This window comes from Portunus trituberculatus, chromosome 21 (genome assembly GCF_017591435.1).
Source record: "Portunus trituberculatus isolate SZX2019 chromosome 21, ASM1759143v1, whole genome shotgun sequence".
In the NCBI taxonomy this organism is placed as follows: Eukaryota; Metazoa; Arthropoda; class Malacostraca; order Decapoda; family Portunidae; genus Portunus; species Portunus trituberculatus.
This window is the reverse complement of record NC_059275.1, coordinates 17,312-35,151: the sequence shown is the minus strand read 5'-3', so window position 1 is coordinate 35,151 and position 17,840 is coordinate 17,312.

The window sequence follows — 17,840 nt, the reverse complement described above, 5'->3', positions numbered from 1 at the left end:
GATATGTTTTTAAGGTGTTAAAAAAAAAAAAAATAATTCGATTGAAAATTTTGTTTTTCAAATCATTTTACATTGTTTTGCTTCAAAACGATAAAATTGATGAAAACAAGCCAATATTGAGTAACCAAAGTGAAGGTAACAAAAATGTGTTATTTTAGTAGTTTTCAGCTTTTTTCCACCAATTACACAGAAATGCATGCAAAACACAGTATCTGTCTAAGGAACTGATAATATGTAAAAAATGAATTATATTGGTGTATTCCAGCGTTTTGTGCATTAAAACTCAGAAATACAGGCAAAACACTATATTTGTTAAAAATCTCTTATTTATGTCTTTTAAAGGTGTTTTATGAAAAAAACTATTTCAAATGAATTTTTCATTAATCAAGTCATTTTATATTGTTTTGCTTCAAAACGATAAAATAGACGAAAGCAAGGCAATATTGAGAAAAGAAAGTAAAAGTAAAAAAAAAGTTATATTTTAGTAGTTTTCAACTTTTTACCACTAAAAGACAGAAATGCAGGCAAAACACCCTATTTGTCTAAGGATCTGAAATATTTAAAAAATGGGTTATTTTGGTGTATTCTAGCGTTTTTACACAAAAACTCAGATATGCAGGTAAAAATACTACATATGTTAAAACGTCTTATTTATGTGTTTTTAAAGTGTTTAAAAAAAATAATTATACATTGTTTTGCTAGAAAACGATAAAATTGACAAAAACAAGCAAATATTGAGAACCTAAGTAAAAGTAACAAAAACGTGTTATTTTAGTAATTTTCAGCTTTTTTTGCACCAAAACACAGATGGGCTACCAAAACACACTATCTGTTTAAAGATCTGAAATATGTCAAAAATGGGTTATTTTGGTGTATTTCAGCGTTTTATGCAGCAAAACTCAGAAAAGCTGGCAAAACACTATCTTTTTTAAAACGTTTTATTTATATTTTTTTAAGTTGTTTTGTGAAACAAAACCATCTCGATTGAAAATTTTGTGTTTTGAAGTTCTTTTACATCGTTTTGCTTCAAAACGATAAATTCAATAAAACAAGCCAATTTAGAGAATACAAAGTAAAAGTAAAAAAAACCTTATTTTAGTAGTTTTTAGCTTATTTTCCGCCAACACAGAGAAATGCAGGTAAAAAACACAATTTGTTTAAGGACCTGAAATATGGTTGGTTTATTCTAGCATTTTTATACACCAAAACTCAGAAATGTTGACAAAAAATCCATATCTTTGTTAAAACGTTTTTTTTTTGTGTGTTTTTAAGGTGTTTTGTGAAAAAAAAAAACATCTCGATTGAATATTTTGTTTATTCAGGTTCTTTAACATCGTTTTGCTTCAAAACGAAAAAAAATTATGAAAACAAACCAATTTAGAGAAAGCAATGTAAAAGTAACAAAAATTGTTATTTTAGAAGTTTTCAGCTTTTTTTCCACCAAAACAGAGAAATGCAGGCAAAACAAACTATTTTTCTAAGGATCTGAAATATGTCAAAAATGAGTTATTTTTGTGTATTCTAGCGTTTTATGCAATAAAAAGCATCTTATTTATGTGTTTTTAAGGTGTTTTATATGAAAAAAGAAAAAAACTAATTCGATTGAAAATTTTGTTTTTTTTCAAATCAGTTTACATTGTTTTGCTTCAAAACAATAACACTGATGAAAACAAGCCAATATAGAAAAACCAAAGTAAAGGTAAAAAAAATGTGTTATTTTAGTAGTTTTCAGCTTTTTTTCCACCAAAACCCAGAAATGCAGGCAAAACACAGAATCTGTCTAAGGAACTGAAATATGTCAAAAATGAATTATTTTGTTGTATTCTAGCATTTTATGCACTAAAACTAAAATTGACGAAAACAAGCCAATATTGAAAACCTAAGTAAAAGTAACAAAAATGTATTATTTTAGTAGTTTTCAACTTTTTTTGCACCAAAACACAGAAATGCTACCAAAACACACTATTTGTTTAAGAACTTGAAATATGTCAAAAATAGGTTATTTTCCTGTATTCTAGCGTTTTATGCTGGAAAACTCAGAAATGCTGGCAAAACACTTTCTTTGTTAAAACGTTTTATCTATGTGTTTTTAAGGTGTTTTGTGAAAAAAAACATCTCGTTTGAAACTTTTTTGTTCTTTTACATCGTATTGCTTCAAAACGATAAAATTCATAAAACCAAGCCAATTTAGGGAAACCAAAGTAAAAGTAACAAAAAACTTGTTATTTTTCAGCTTATTTTCCACCAGCACAGAAAAATGCAGGCAAAAAACTCTTTGTCTGAGGATCTGAAATATGTCAAAAATGAGTTATTTTGGTGTATTCTAGCATTTTATGCACCAAAACTAAGATAGGCACAAAACACACTATATTTAATAAAACGTCTTATTTATGTGTTTATAAGGTGTTTATATATATATATATATATATATATATATATATATATATATATATATATATATATATATATATATATATATATATATATATATATATATATATATATATATATATATATTTATGATCTCTATTGAAAATTATATTTTTCAGTTATTTTACATTGTTTTGCTTCAAAACGATAAAATTGAAGAAAACAAGCCAATATAGAGAAACCAAACTAAAAGTAACAAAAATGTGTTATTTTTGTAGTGTTCAGTTTTTTTCCACCAAAAAATAAATGCAGGCAAAACCCACTATCTGTCTAAGGATCTGAAGTATGTCAAAAATGGATTATTTTGGTGTATTCCAGCGTTTTATGCAATAAAACTCAGAAGTGCAGGCAAAACAAACTATTTGTTAAAATCTAAGTATGTAATGATAATAATGTGTTTTTAAGGTGTTTTATGAAAAAAAACTATCTCAAATGAATTTTTTTTTATTCAAGTTATTTTACATTGTTTTGCTTCAAAACGATAAATTAGACGAAAACAAGCCAATATTGAGAAACGAAAGCAAAAGTAAAAAAGAAAACGTTTTATTTTAGTAGTTTTTAGCTTTTTTTTCCACCAAAAGACATAAAATGCAGGCAAAACACACTAATTGTCTAAGGATCTGATATATTAGAAAAATGGGTTATTTTAGTGTATTCCAGCGTTTAATGCACCAAAACTCATATATGCAGGTAAAATACTATATTTCTTAAAACGTCTTATTATTTTTTTTTTTTTTGTTTCAAGGTGTTTCTTAAAAAAAAAAAAAAAAAACTATCGAAATAAAAATTTTGTTTATTCAAGTAATTTTGTATTGTTTTATTTCAAAACGATAACATGATGAAAATAAGCCAATATAGTGAAACCAAAGTAAAAGATAAAAAAAAGCTTTTTGTCCACCAAAATACAAAAATTCAGAAATAAACACACTATTTGTCTAAAAGAACTGAAATATGTCAAAAAGGAGTTATTTCGGTGTATTCCAGCGTTTTATGCACCAAAACTCAGAAATGCAGGCAAAACTATATTTTGTTAAAACCTCTTATTTATGTGTTTTTAAGGTGTTTTATGTAAAAAAAAAACAATCTGAATTGAAATTTTGTTTGTTCATGTAATTTTACATTGTTTTGCTTAAAAAATGGGTTATTTTGGTGTATTTTAGCGTTAATGCACCAAAACTCATATATGCAGGTAAAACACAATTATTTTATTTATGTGTTTTTATGGTGTTTCATGAAAAAAAACTATCAAATTTAAAATTTTGTTTATTGAAGTAATTTTACATTATTTTGCTTGAAAACGATAAAATTGACGAAAACAAGAGAATATTGAGAAACCAAAATAAGTAAAAAAAAAACGTGTTATTTTAGGAGTTTTCACCTTTTTTTGCACCGTACCATAAAAATGCTACCAAACCACACTATTTCTTAAAGGATCTGAAATATGTCAAAAAATGAGTTATTTTGATGTATTCCAGCGTTTTATGCAGCAAAACTCAGAAACGCTGGCAAAACACTAATTTTAAAAAAACGTTTAATTTACGTGTTTTTAAGGTGTTTTGTGAAATAAAAACATCTCGATTGAATATTTTGTGTATTCAGGTTCTTTTACATCGTTTTGCTTCAGAACGATAAAATTCATAAAAACAAGCCAATTTAGAGAAACCAAAGTAAAATTAACAAAAATTGTTAATTTTAGAAATTTTCAGCTTTTTTTCCACCAAAACAGAGAAATGCACGCAAAACACACTGTTTGTCTAAGGATCTGAAATATGTCAAAAATGAGTTAATTTTGGGTATTTTAGCGTTTTATGCACCAAAACTCTGATAAGCACACAAAACACTATATTTGTTAAAACGTGTTTTTAATTTTACTTTGGATTCTCTTTACTAGCTTGTTTTGATCAGTTTCATCGTTTTGACGCAAAACAATGTAAAATAACGAATAAGCAAAATTTTCAATCGAGATAGTTTGTTTTCATAAAACAGCTTAAAAAAACATAAATAAGACGTTTTAACAAATATAATTTTTTCCTGCATTTCTGAGTTTGGTGCCTAAAACGCTGTAATAAACCAAAATAACCCATTTTCTACATATTTCATTTCCTTAGACAAATAGTCTGTTTTCCCTGAAATTCTGAGTTTTGGTGCATAAAACATTGGAATACACCAAAATAACCCGTTTTTGACATATTTCAATTCATTAGAGAAATAGTGTGTTTTGCCTGCAATTCTGAGTTTTGTTGCAAAGACGCTGGTATACACCAAAATAAGCCATTTTTGACATATATCTGGTCCTTATACAAATAGTGTGTTTTGTCTGCATTTCAGAGTTTTGGTGCATAAAACGCTAAAATGCACCAAAATAACACATTTTTGACATATTTCAGCTCCTTAGACAAATAGTGTGTTTTGGTAGCATTTCTGTGTTTTAATGGAAACAATGTAAAATGAAGAATAATCAAAATTTTCAATCAAGATAGTTATTTTTCATAAAACACCTTAAAAACACATAAACAATATAGGGTTTTGCCTGCATTTCTGAGTTTTGGTGCAGAAATCGCAAGAATACACCGATATAACCCCTTTTTGACATATTTCAATTATTTAGACAAATAGTGTGTTTTGCCTGCAATTGTGAATTTTATTGCATAAAACGCTGGAATACACCAAAATAACCATTTTTGATATATTTCAGCTCCTTAGAGAAATAGTGTGTTTTGTCTGGAATTCTCAGGTTTTTTGCATAAAACGCTGGAATACACCAAAATAATTCATTTCTTACATATATCAGTTCTTTAGATAAATACTGTGTTTTGCATGCAATTCTGAGTTTTGTTGCATAAAACGCTGGAATACACCAAAATAACCCATTTTTTTATATATTTAATTTCTTTAGACAAAAAGTGTGTTTTGGTAACATTTTTGTGTTTTGGTGCATAAAAAGCTGAAAACTACTAAAATAACACTTTTTTATTTATTTTACTTTGGTTTCTCTATACTAGTTTGTTTTCATCAATTTTATCGTTTTGAAGCAAAACAATGTAAAATGACGAATAAGCAAAATGTTCAATCGAGATAGTTTTTTTTTTTTTTTATAAAACACCCTAAGAACACATAAATAAGACATTTTTAAAAATATATGGTTTTGCCTGCATTTCTAAGTTTTGGTGCACAAAACGCTGGAATACACCGAAATAAAACTTTTTTGACATATTTCAATTCTTTAGACAAATATATGTTTTCCCTACAATTCTGAGTTTTATTGCATAAAACGCTGGAATTCACCAAAATAACCCATTTTTTATATATTTCAGTTCCTTAAACAAATAGTTTGTTTTCCTGCAATTCTCAGTTTTGTTGCTTAAAACGCTGGAATTCACCAAAATAACCTATTTTTTGAAATATTTCAGTTTCTTAGACAAATAGTGTGTTTTGCCTGCAATTTTCAGTTATCTTGCATAAAACGCTGGAATACACCAAAATAACCCATTTCTGACATATTTTAGATCTCTAGACAAATAATGTATTTTGTTAGCATTTCTGTGTTTTTGTGGAAAAAAGATAAAATCTACAAAAATACCAAGTTTTTGTTAATTTTCCTTTCGATTCTCTATACTAAATTGCTTTGATCAGTTTCATTGTTTTGAAGCAAAACAATGTATAATGACGAATAAGTAAAATTTTCATTTGAGATAGTTTTTTTTATCATAAAAATCCTTTAATTACGCATAAATAAGACGTTTTAACAAATATAGTGTTTTGCCTATATTTATGATTTTAGTGCATAAAACGCTTCAATGCACCTAAATAACCCATTTTTTTTTATATATATTTCATTTATTTAGACAAATAGTGTGTTTTAGTAGCATTTCTGTGTTTTGGTGCAAAAAAAAAAGCTGAAAACTACTAAAATAACACTTCTTTTTTACTTTACTTTGGTTTCTCTATACTAGTTTGTTTTCATCAATTTCATCTTTTTGAAGCAAAACAATGAAAAATGACAAATAAGCAAAATTTTCAATCGAGATAGTTTTTTTTCTCATAAAACACGTTAAGAACACATAAGTAAGACGTTTTAACAAGTATGGGGTTTTGCCTGCATTTCAGAGTGTTGGTTGACAAAACGCTGGAATACACCGAAATAACCCCTTTTTGAATCAATTCAGTTCTTTAGACAAATAGTGTGTTTTGCCTGCATTTTTTAGTTTGGTGCATAAAACGCTGGAATACACCAAAATAACCAATATTTGACATATTTCAGGTCCCTAGAGAAATAGTGTGTTTTGCCTGCAATTCTGAGTTTTAGTGCATAAAAATCTGGAATACACAAAAATTACATCTTATTGATATATTTCATTTCCTTAGAGTCTAAGGCTTAGACAAATAGTGTGTTTTTGTCTGCAATTCTGAGTTTTTTATTGCATAAAACGCTGGATTAAACCAAAATGAGCCATTTTTGACATTTATTAACTCCTTAGACAAATAGTGTGTTTTGCCTGCAATTCTGAGTTTTGTAGCCTAAAACGCTTGAATACACCAAAATAACCCATTTTTGACATATTTCACTTCCTTAGTGTGTTTTGTTAGCATTGCTGTGTTTTTGTGATAAAAAGCTAAATATTACTATGATACCAAATTTTGTTAATTTTACTTTGGATTTTTATACTAGCTTGTTTTGATCAATTTCATCGTTTTTAAGGAAAACAATGTAAAATGATAAATAAGCAAAATTTTCAATTGGGATAGATTTTTTTTTCATAAAAGTGCTTAAAAATATATAAATAAGACGTTTTAAGAAATATAGTGTTTTACCTGCATTTCTGATTTTGGTCTATAAAACGCTTGAATACCCCAAAATAACCAATTTTTTATATATTTCATTTTTATAGACAAAAAGTGTGTTTTGATAGTATTTCTGTGTTTTGGTGCAAAAAAAGCTGAAAACTATCAAAATAACACTTTTTTGTTAATTTTACTTTGGTTTCTCTATACTAGTTTGTTTTCATCAATTTTATCGTTTTGAAGGAAAACAATGTAAAATGACGAATAAGTAAAATTTTCAATCGAGACATTTTTTTTTTCATAAAACACGTTAAGAACACATAAATATGACGTTTTAACAAATATAGGGTTTTGCCTGCATTTCTGAGTTTTGGTTCACAAAACGTTGGAATACACAGAAATACCCCTTTTTGGCATAATTCAGTTCTTTAGACAAATAGTGTTTTTTGCCTGCAATTCTTTTGTTGCATAAAACGCTGGAATACACCAAAATAACCCATTTTTGACATATTTCAGTTCCTTATACAAATAGTGTATTTTGTTAGCATTTCTGTTTTTTTTTTTATATAGAAAAAAGCTAAAAACTAATAAAATACCAAGTTTTTGTTAATTTTAATTTCGATTCTCTATACTAGCTTGTTTTGACAAATTTTTATCGTTTTTAAGCAAAACAATGTAAAATGACGAATAAGCAAAGTTTTCAATCGCGATAGTGTTTTTTTCATAAAACAGCTTAAAAACACTTAAATAAGACGTTTCAACATATATAGCGTTTTGCCTGCATTTCTGAGTTTGGTGCAAAACACGCTGGAATTAACCAAAATTACACATTTATGACATATTTCAGTTTCTTAGACAAATAGTATGTTTTACCTGCAATTTTGAGTTTTGGCGCATAAAACACTGAAATACACCCAAATAAAACCTTTTTGATATATTTCAATTCTTTAGACAAATAGTGTGTTTTGCCTGTAATTCTGTGTTTTGTTGCATAAAACGATGGAATACACCAAAATGAGCCATTTTTGACATATATCAATTCCTTAGACAAAGAGTGTGTTTTGCCTGCATTTCAGAGTCTTGGTGCATAAAATGCTAGAATACACCAAAATAACATATTTTTGACATTATTCGGTTCCATAGACAAATAGTGTGTTTTGGTAGCATTTCTGTGTTTTAGTGGAAAAAAAAGCTAAAAACTACTAAAATACCATGTTTTTGTTAATTTTACTTTGGATTTTCTATACTAGTTTGTTTTAATCAATTTTATCGTTTTGAAGCAAAACAATGTAAAATGACGAAGAAACAAAATTTTCAATCGAGATTGTTTTTTTTTTTCGTAAAACAACTTACACACATAAATAACACCTTTTTTTTTTTTTGTTTTTAACAAATATAGTGTTTCGCCTGCATTTCTGAGTTTGGTGCATAAAACGCTGGAATACACTAAAATAGCCCATTTTTGACATATTTCAGTTCTTTAGACAAATAATGTGTTTTGATTGCAATTCTGAGTTTTGGTGGATAAAACGCTGGAATGCACCAAAATGAGCCATTTTGACATATATGAGCTCCTTAGACAAATTGTGTGTTTTGCCTGCATTTCAGAGTTTTGTTGCATAAAAGCTAGAATACACAAAAATAACACATTTTTGACATATTTCAGTTCCTTAGACAAATAGTGTGTTTTGGTAGCATATGTGTGTTTTAGTGAAAAAAAGCTAAAAACTAATAAAATACCTTGTATTTGTTAATTTTACTTTGGATTTTCTATACTAGCTTTTTTTTTATCAATTTCATCGTTTTGAAGCAAAACAATGTAAAATGATGAATAAGTAAAATTTTCAATCGAGTGTTTTTTTTTCATGAAACACCTTTAAAGACACATAAACAAGACTTTTAACAAATATAGTGTTTTGCCTGCATTTCTGAGTTTTGTGCATAAAACGTTTGAATATGCCAAAATAACCTATTTTTTTTATATATTTCATTTATATAGACAAATAGTGTGTTTTGGTAGCATTTCTGTGTTTTGGTGCAAATTAAAGCTGAAATCTACTAAAATAACACTCTCTTGTTAATTTTACTTTGGTTTTTCTATACTAATTTGTTTTTGTCAATTTTATCGTTTTGAAGCAAAACAATGTAAAAGATGAATAAGCAAAATTTTATAATCAAGATAGTTTTTTTTTTAAACACGTTAAGAACTCATAAATAAGACTTTTTAACAAATATAGGGTTTTGCCTGCATTTCTGAGTTTTGGTGCACAATACGCTGGAATACCTAAAATAAACTTTTGACATATTTCACTTCCTTAGACAAATAGTGTTTTTTGCCTGCAATTCTAAGTTTTGTTGCATAAACCGATGGATTACACATAAAATAACCCATTTTTGACATATTTCAGTTCCTTAGACAAATAGTGTGTTTTGGCTGCTTTTCATGGTTTTGGTGCGTAAAACACTAGAATACACAAAAGCAACCTTAGTTCCTTAGGTAAATATTGTGTTTTGCCTGCAATTTTGAGTTTTGTTGCATAAGACGCTGTAATGCACCAAAATAACCCATTTTAATTTATTTTATTTCCTTACACAAATAGTGTGTTTTTGGAGCATTACTGTGTTTTGGTGCGAAAAAACCTAAAATCTACTAAAATAACGCGTTTTTGTTTATTTTACTTTGGTTTCTCTATACTAGCTTGTATTTATCAATTTTATCGTTTTGAAGTAAAATGAGGAAAAAGCAAAATTTTCAATCGAGATAATTTGTTTTTTAAAGACACATAAACAAGACGTTTTAACAAATATAGTGTTTTGCCTGCATTTTTTAGTTTGGTGCATAAAACGCTGGAATAAAAATAACCCATTTTTGACATATATCAGTTCCTTAGAAGGCTTAGACGAATAGTGTGTTTTGCCTGCAGTTCTGAGTTTTGTTGCATAAAACGCTGGAATACACCAAAATAAGCCATTTTTTTTTTTCATGTATCAGCTCATTAGACAAATACTGTGTTTTGCCTGTATTTCTAGAGTGTTGGTGCATAAAACGCTTGAATACACCAAAATAGCACATTTTTGACATAGTTTAGTTTCTTAGAGAAATAGTGTGTTTTGGTAGCATTTCTGTGTTTTAGTGGAAAAAAGCTAAAATCTACTAAAATACCATGTTTTTTATCATTTTACTTTAAACTCTCTATACTATTTTGTTTACATCAATTTCATCGTTTTGAAGGAATACAATGTAAAATGACGAATAAGCAAAATTTTCAATCGATAGCTTTTTTTCATAAAGCACGTTAAGAACACATAAATATGACGTTTTAACAAATATAGGGTTTTGCCTGCATTTCTGAGTTTTGGTGCACAAATCGCTGGAATACACCGAAATAACCCCTCTTTGATATATATCAGTTCTTTAGACAAATAGTGTGTTTTGCCTGCAATTCTGAGTTTTGTTACATAAAACGCTGGAATACACCAAAATAACCCAATTTTGACATATTTCAGTTCCTTAGACAAATAGTGTATTTTGTTAGCATTTCTGTGTTTTTGTGGAAAAAAGCTAAAAACTATTAAAATACCGTTTTTGTTAATTTTCTTTGGATTCTCTATACTAGCTTGTTTTCATCAATTTTATCGTTTTGAAGCAAAATAATGTAAAATGACGAATAAGCACAATTTTCAATCGAGATAGTTTTTTCATAAAACACCTTAAAACACATGAATAAGACGTTTTAACAAATATAGTGTTTTGCCTGCATTTATGAGTTTGGTGCATAAAACACTAGAATACACTAAAATAACCCACTTTTGACATATTTCACTTCCTTAGACATATATTGTGTTTTGCCTGCATTTCTGAGTTTTGCTTCATAAAACGCTGGAATACATCAAAATAGCCCTTTTGACATATTTCAGCTCCTTAGACAAATAGTGTGTTTTGCCTGCAATTCTGAGTTTTGTTACATAAAACGCTGGAATACACCAAAATAACACATTTTTCACATATTTCAGTTCCTTAGACAAATAGTGTGTTTTCATAGCATTTCTGTGTTTTGGTGGAAAACAGCTAACAACTGATTAAAATACATGTTTTTCTTAATTTTACTTTGGATTCTCTATACTAGCTTGTTTTCATCAATTTTATCGTTTTGAAGCAAAATAATGTAAAATGACGAATAAGCACAATTTTCAATCGAGATAGTTTTTTTTTCATAAAACACCTTAAAAACACATGAATAAGACGTTTAAACAAATATAGTGTTTTGCCTGCATTTATGAGTTTGGTGTATAAAACGCTAGAATACACTAAAATAACCCACTTTTGACATATTTCACTTCCTTAGACATATATTGTGTTTTGCCTGCATTTCTGAGTTTTGGTTCATAAAACGCTAGAATACTTCAAAATAACCCTTTTGACATATTTCACTTCCTTAGACAAATAGTGTGTTTTGCCTGCAATTCTGAGTTTTGTTACATAAAACGCTGGAATACACCAAAATTTTTGACACAGCTCCTTAGACAAATAACCTGCGTTTCTGAGTTTTGGTGAATAAAACACTTGAATACACGAAAATAACATATTTTTGACATATTTCAGTTCCTTAGACAAATAGCGTGTTTTCGTAGCATTTCTGTGTTTTGGTGGAAAACAGCTAAAAACTGATTAAAATACATGTTTTTCTTAATTTTACTTTGGATTCTCTATACTAGCTTGTTTTCATCAATTTTATCGTTTTGAAGCAAAATAATGTAAAATGACGAAAAAGCACAATTTTCAATCGAGATAGTTTTTTTTTTTCATAAAACACCTTAAAAACACATGAATAAGACGTTTTAACAAATATAGTGTTTTGCCTGCATTTATGAGTTTGGTGCATAAAACGCTAGAATACACTAAAATAACCCACTTTTGACATATTTCACTTCCTTAGACATATATTGTGTTTTGCTTGCATTTCTGAGTTTGGTGCATAAAACGCTAGAATACTACTAAAATACCCCTTTTGACATATTTCACTTTGGATTCTCTACACTAGCTTCTCTTGATCAATTTCATCGTTTTAATGCAAAAGAATATAAAATAACGAATAAGCAAAATTTTTAATCGAGATAGATTTTTTTTGTTACATAAAACGCTGGAATACACCAAAATAACCCTTTTTCACATATTTCAGTTCATTAGACAAATAGTGTGTTTTCGTAGCATTTCTGTGTTTTGGTGGAAAACAGCTAAATACTGATTAAATTACATGTTTTTCTTAATTTTACTTTGGATTCTCTATACTAGCTTGTTTTCATCAATTTTATCGTTTTGAAGCAAAATAATGTAAAATGACGAATAAGCACAATTTTCAATCGATAGTTTTTTTTTTTTCATAAAACACCTTAAAAACACATAAATAAGACGTTTAAACAAATATAGTGTTTTGCCTGCATTTTATTTTGAGCTGGAATTGGTTTTTGCTTTGCATAAAAGTTTTGGTGCTAAGAATACACTAAAATAACCCACTTTTGACATATTTCACTTCCTTAGACATATATTGTGTTTTGCCTGCATTTCTGAGTTTTGGTTCATAAAACGCTAGAATACTTCAAAATAACCCCTTTTTGACATATTTCACTACCTTAGACAAATAGTGTGTTTTGCCTGCAATTCTGAGTTTTGTTACATAAAACGCTGGAATACACCAAAATAACCTCTTTTTCACATATTTCAGTTCATTAGATAAATAGCGTGTTTTCGTAGCATTTCTGTGTTTTGGTGGAAAACAGCTAAAAACTGATTAAATTACACGTTTTTCTTAATTTTACTTTGGATTCTCTATACTAGCTTGTTTTCATCAATTTTATCGTTTTGAAGCAAAATAATGTAAAATGACGAATAAGCACAATTTTCAATCGATAGTTTTTTTCATAAAACACCTTAAAACACATGAATAAGACGTTTAAACAAATATAGTGTTTTGCCTGCATTTATGAGTTTGGTGCATAAAAGCTAGAATACACTAAAATAACCCACTTTTGACATATTTCACTTCCTTAGACATATATTGTGTTTTGCTTGCATTTCTGAGTTTTGGTTCATAAAACGCTAGAATACTTCAAAATGCATTTCTGAGTTTTGTTCATAAAACGCTGGAATACACCCTTTTGACATATTTCACTACCTTAGACAAATAGTGTGTTTTGCCTGCAATTCTGAGTTTTGTTACATAAAACGCTGGAATACACCAAAATAACCCTTTTTCACATATTTCAGTTCATTAGATAAATAGCGTGTTTTCGTAGCATTTCTGTGTTTTGGTGGAAAACAGCTAAAACTGATTAAATTACATGTTTTTCTTAATTTTACTTTGGATTCTCTATACTAGCTTGTTTTCATCAATTTTATCGTTTTGAAGCAAAATAATGTAAAATGAAGAATAAGCACAATTTTCAATCGAGATAGTTTTTTTTCATAAAACACCTTAAAAACACATGAATAAGACGTTTAAACAAATATAGTGTTTTGCCTGCATTTATGAGTTTGGTGCATAAAACGCTAGAATACACTAAAATAACCCACTTTTGACATATTTCACTTCCTTAGACATATATTGTGTTTTGCTTGCATTTCTGAGTCTTGGTTCATAAAACGCTAGAATACTTCAAAATAACCGCTTTTTGACATATTTCACTTTGACAAATAGTGTGTTTTGCCTGCATTCTGAGTTTTGTTACATAAAACGCTGGAATATTTTTGACATATTTCACTTAGACAATAGTGTGTTTTGCCTGCATTCTGAGTTTTGTTTCATAAAACGCTGGAATACACCAAAATAACCCTTTTGACATATTTCACTTCCTTAGACAAATAGTGTGTTTTCCTGCATTTCTGAGTTTTGGTACATAAAACGCTGGAATACACCAAAATTTCACCTTTTTCACATGTTTTGCCTGCAATTCTGAGTTTTGTTACATAAAACGCTGGAATACACCAAAATAACCCTTTTTCACATATTTCAGTTCATTAGATAAATAGTGTTTTCGTAGCATTTCTGTGTTTTGGTGGAAAACAGCTAAAACTGATTAAATTACACGTTTTTCTTAATTTTACTTTGGATTCTCTATACTAGCTTGTTTTCATCAATTTTATCGTTTTGAAGCAAAATAATGTAAAATGACGAATAAGCACAATTTTCAATCGAGATAGTTTTTTTCATAAAACACCTTAAAACACATGAATAAGACGTTTAAACAAATATAGTGTTTTGCCTGCATTTATGAGTTTGGTGCTAAAATAAAACTTTTGACATATTTCACTTCCTTAGACATATATTGTGAATACTGACATAAAACGCTGGAATACAAAATAATCACTTTGACATATTTCACTTCCTTAGACATATATTGTGTTTTGCCTGCATTTCTGAGTTTGGTTCATAAAACGCTAGAATACTTCAAAATAACCCCTTTTTGACATATTTCACTACCTTAGACAAATAGTGTGTTTTGCCTGCAATTCTGAGTTTTGTTACATAAAACGCTGGAATACACCAAAATAACCCTTTTTCACATATTTCAGTTCATTAGATAAATAGCGTGTTTTCGTAGCATTTCTGTGTTTTGGTGGAAAACAGCTAAAAACTGATTAAAATACACGTTTTTCTTAATTTTACTTTGGATTCTCTATACTAGCTTGTTTTCATCAATTTTATCGTTTTGAAGCAAAATAATGTAAAATGACGAATAAGCACAATTTTCAATCGAGATAGTTTTTTTTCATAAAACACCTTAAAACACATGAATAAGACGTTTAAACAAATATAGTGTTTTGCCTGCATTTATGAGTTTGGTGCATAAAACGCTAGAATACACTAAAATAACCCACTTTTGACATATTTCACTTCCTTAGACATATATTGTGTTTTGCTTGCATTTCTGAGTCTTGGTTCATAAAACGCTAGAATACTTCAAAATAAACCCTTTTTGACATATTTCACTACCTTAGACAAATAGTGTGTTTTGCCTGCAATTCTGAGTTTTGTTACATAAAACGCTGGAATACACCAAAATAACCCCTTTTTCACATATTTCAGTTCATTAGATAAATAGCGTGTTTTCGTAGCATTTCTGTGTTTTGGTGGAAAACAGCTAAAATCTGATTAAATTACATGTTTTTCTTAATTTTACTTTGGATTCTCTATACTAGCTTGTTTTCATCAATTTTATCGTTTTGAAGCAAAATAATGTAAAATGACGAATAAGCACAATTTTCAATCGAGATAGTTTTTTTTCATAAAACACCTTAAAAACACATGAATAAGACGTTTTAACAAATATAGTGTTTTGCCTGCATTTATGAGTTTGGTGCATAAAACGCTAGAATACACTAAAATAACCCACTTTTGACATATTTCACTTCCTTAGACATTTCTGAGTTTTGGTTCATACGCTGTGTTTTGACATATTTCACTACCTTGCATAGTGTGTTTTTCTGAGTTTTGTTACATAAAACGCTGGAATACACCAAAATAACCCCTTTTGACATATTTCACTTCCTTAGACAAATAGTGTGTTTTGCCTGCAATTCTGAGTTTTGTTACATAAAACGCTAGCTTGGAATACGTTTTGAAGCAAAATAATGTAAAATGACGAATAAGCACAATTTTCAACATATTTCACCTTAAAACACATGAATACGTTTTAACAAATATAGTGTTTTGCCTGCATTTCTGAGTTTGGTGCATAAAACGCTAGAATACACCAAAATAACCCCTTTTGACATATTTCACTTCCTTAGACAAATAGTGTGTTTTGCCTGCAATTCTGAGTTTTGTTACATAAAACGCTGGAAACAAAATAACCCTTTTTCACATATTTCAGTTCATTAGATAAATAGCTAGCATTTCTGTGTTTTGGTGGAAAACAGCTAAAACTGATTAAATACATGTTTTTCTTAATTTTACTTTGGATTCTCTATACTAGCTTGTTTTCATCAATTTTATCGTTTTGAAGCAAAATAATGTAAAATGACGAATAAGCACAATTTTCAATCGAGATAGTTTTTTTAAAACATAAAACACCTTAAAAGACACATGAATAATGAGTTTGGTGACGTTTTGAACAAATATTCCTTGTTTTGCCTGCATTTATGAGTTTGGTGCATAAAACGCTAGAATACACTAAAATAACCCACTTTTGACATATTTCACTTCCTTAGACATATATTGTGTTTTGCTGCATTTCTGAGTTTTGAGTTTTGGTTCATAAAACGCTAGAATACTTCAAAATAACCCCTTTTTGACATATTTCACTACCTTAGACAAATAGTGTGTTTTGCCTGCAATTCTGAGTTTTGTTACATAAAACGCTGGAATACACCAAAATAACCTCTTTTTCACATATTTCAGTTCATTAGATAAATAGCGTGTTTTCGTAGCATTTCTGTGTTTTGGTGGAAAACAGCTAAAAACTGATTAAATTACACGTTTTTCTTAATTTTACTTTGGATTCTCTATACTAGCTTGTTTTCATCAATTTTATCGTTTTGAAGCAAAATAATGTAAAATGACGAATAAGCACAATTTTCAATCGAGATAGTTTTTTTCATAAAACACCTTAAAACACATGAATAAGACGTTTAAACAAATATAGTGTTTTGCCTGCATTTATGAGTTTGGTGCATAAAACGCTAGAATACACTAAAATAACCCACTTTTGACATATTTCACTTCCTTAGACATATATTGTGAGTCTTGGTTTGCTTTTGACATTTTTCTGAGTTTTGCCTGCAATTTGAGGTTCATAAAACGCTAGAATACTTCAAAATAACCCCTTTTTGACATATTTCACTACCTTAGACAAATAGTGTGTTTTGCCTGCAGTGTGTTTTGCCTGCAATTCTGAGTTTTGTTACATAAAACGCTGGAATACACCAAAATAACCCTTTTTCACATATTTCAGTTCCTTAGACAAATAGCGTGTTTTCGTAGCATTTCTGTGTTTTGGTGGAAAACAGCTAAAAACTGATTAAAATACATGTTTTTCTTAATTTTACTTTGGATTCTCTATACTAGCTTGTTTTCATCAATTTTATCGTTTTGAAGCAAAATAATGTAAAATGACGAATAAGCACAATTTTCAATCGATAGTTTTTTTTCATAAAACACCTTAAAAACACATGAATAAGACGTTTAAACAAATATAGTGTTTTGCCTGCATTTATGAGTTTGGTGCATAAAACGCTAGAATACACTAAAATAACCCACTTTTGACATATTTCACTTCCTTAGACATATATTGTGTTTTGCTTGCATTTCTGAGTCTTGGTTCATAAAACGCTAGAATACTTCAAAATAACCCCTTTTTGACATATTTCACTACCTTAGACAAATAGTGTGTTTTGCCTGCAATTCTGAGTTTTTTTACATAAAACGCTGGAATACACCAAAATTACCCTTTTTTCACATATTTCAGTTCATTAGATAAATAGCGTGTTTTCGTAGCATTTCTGTGTTTTGGTGGAAAACAGCTAAAAACTGATTAAATTACATGTTTTTCTTAATTTTACTTTGGATTCTCTATACTAGCTTGTTTTCATCAATTTTATCGTTTTGAAGCAAAATAATGTAAAATGACGA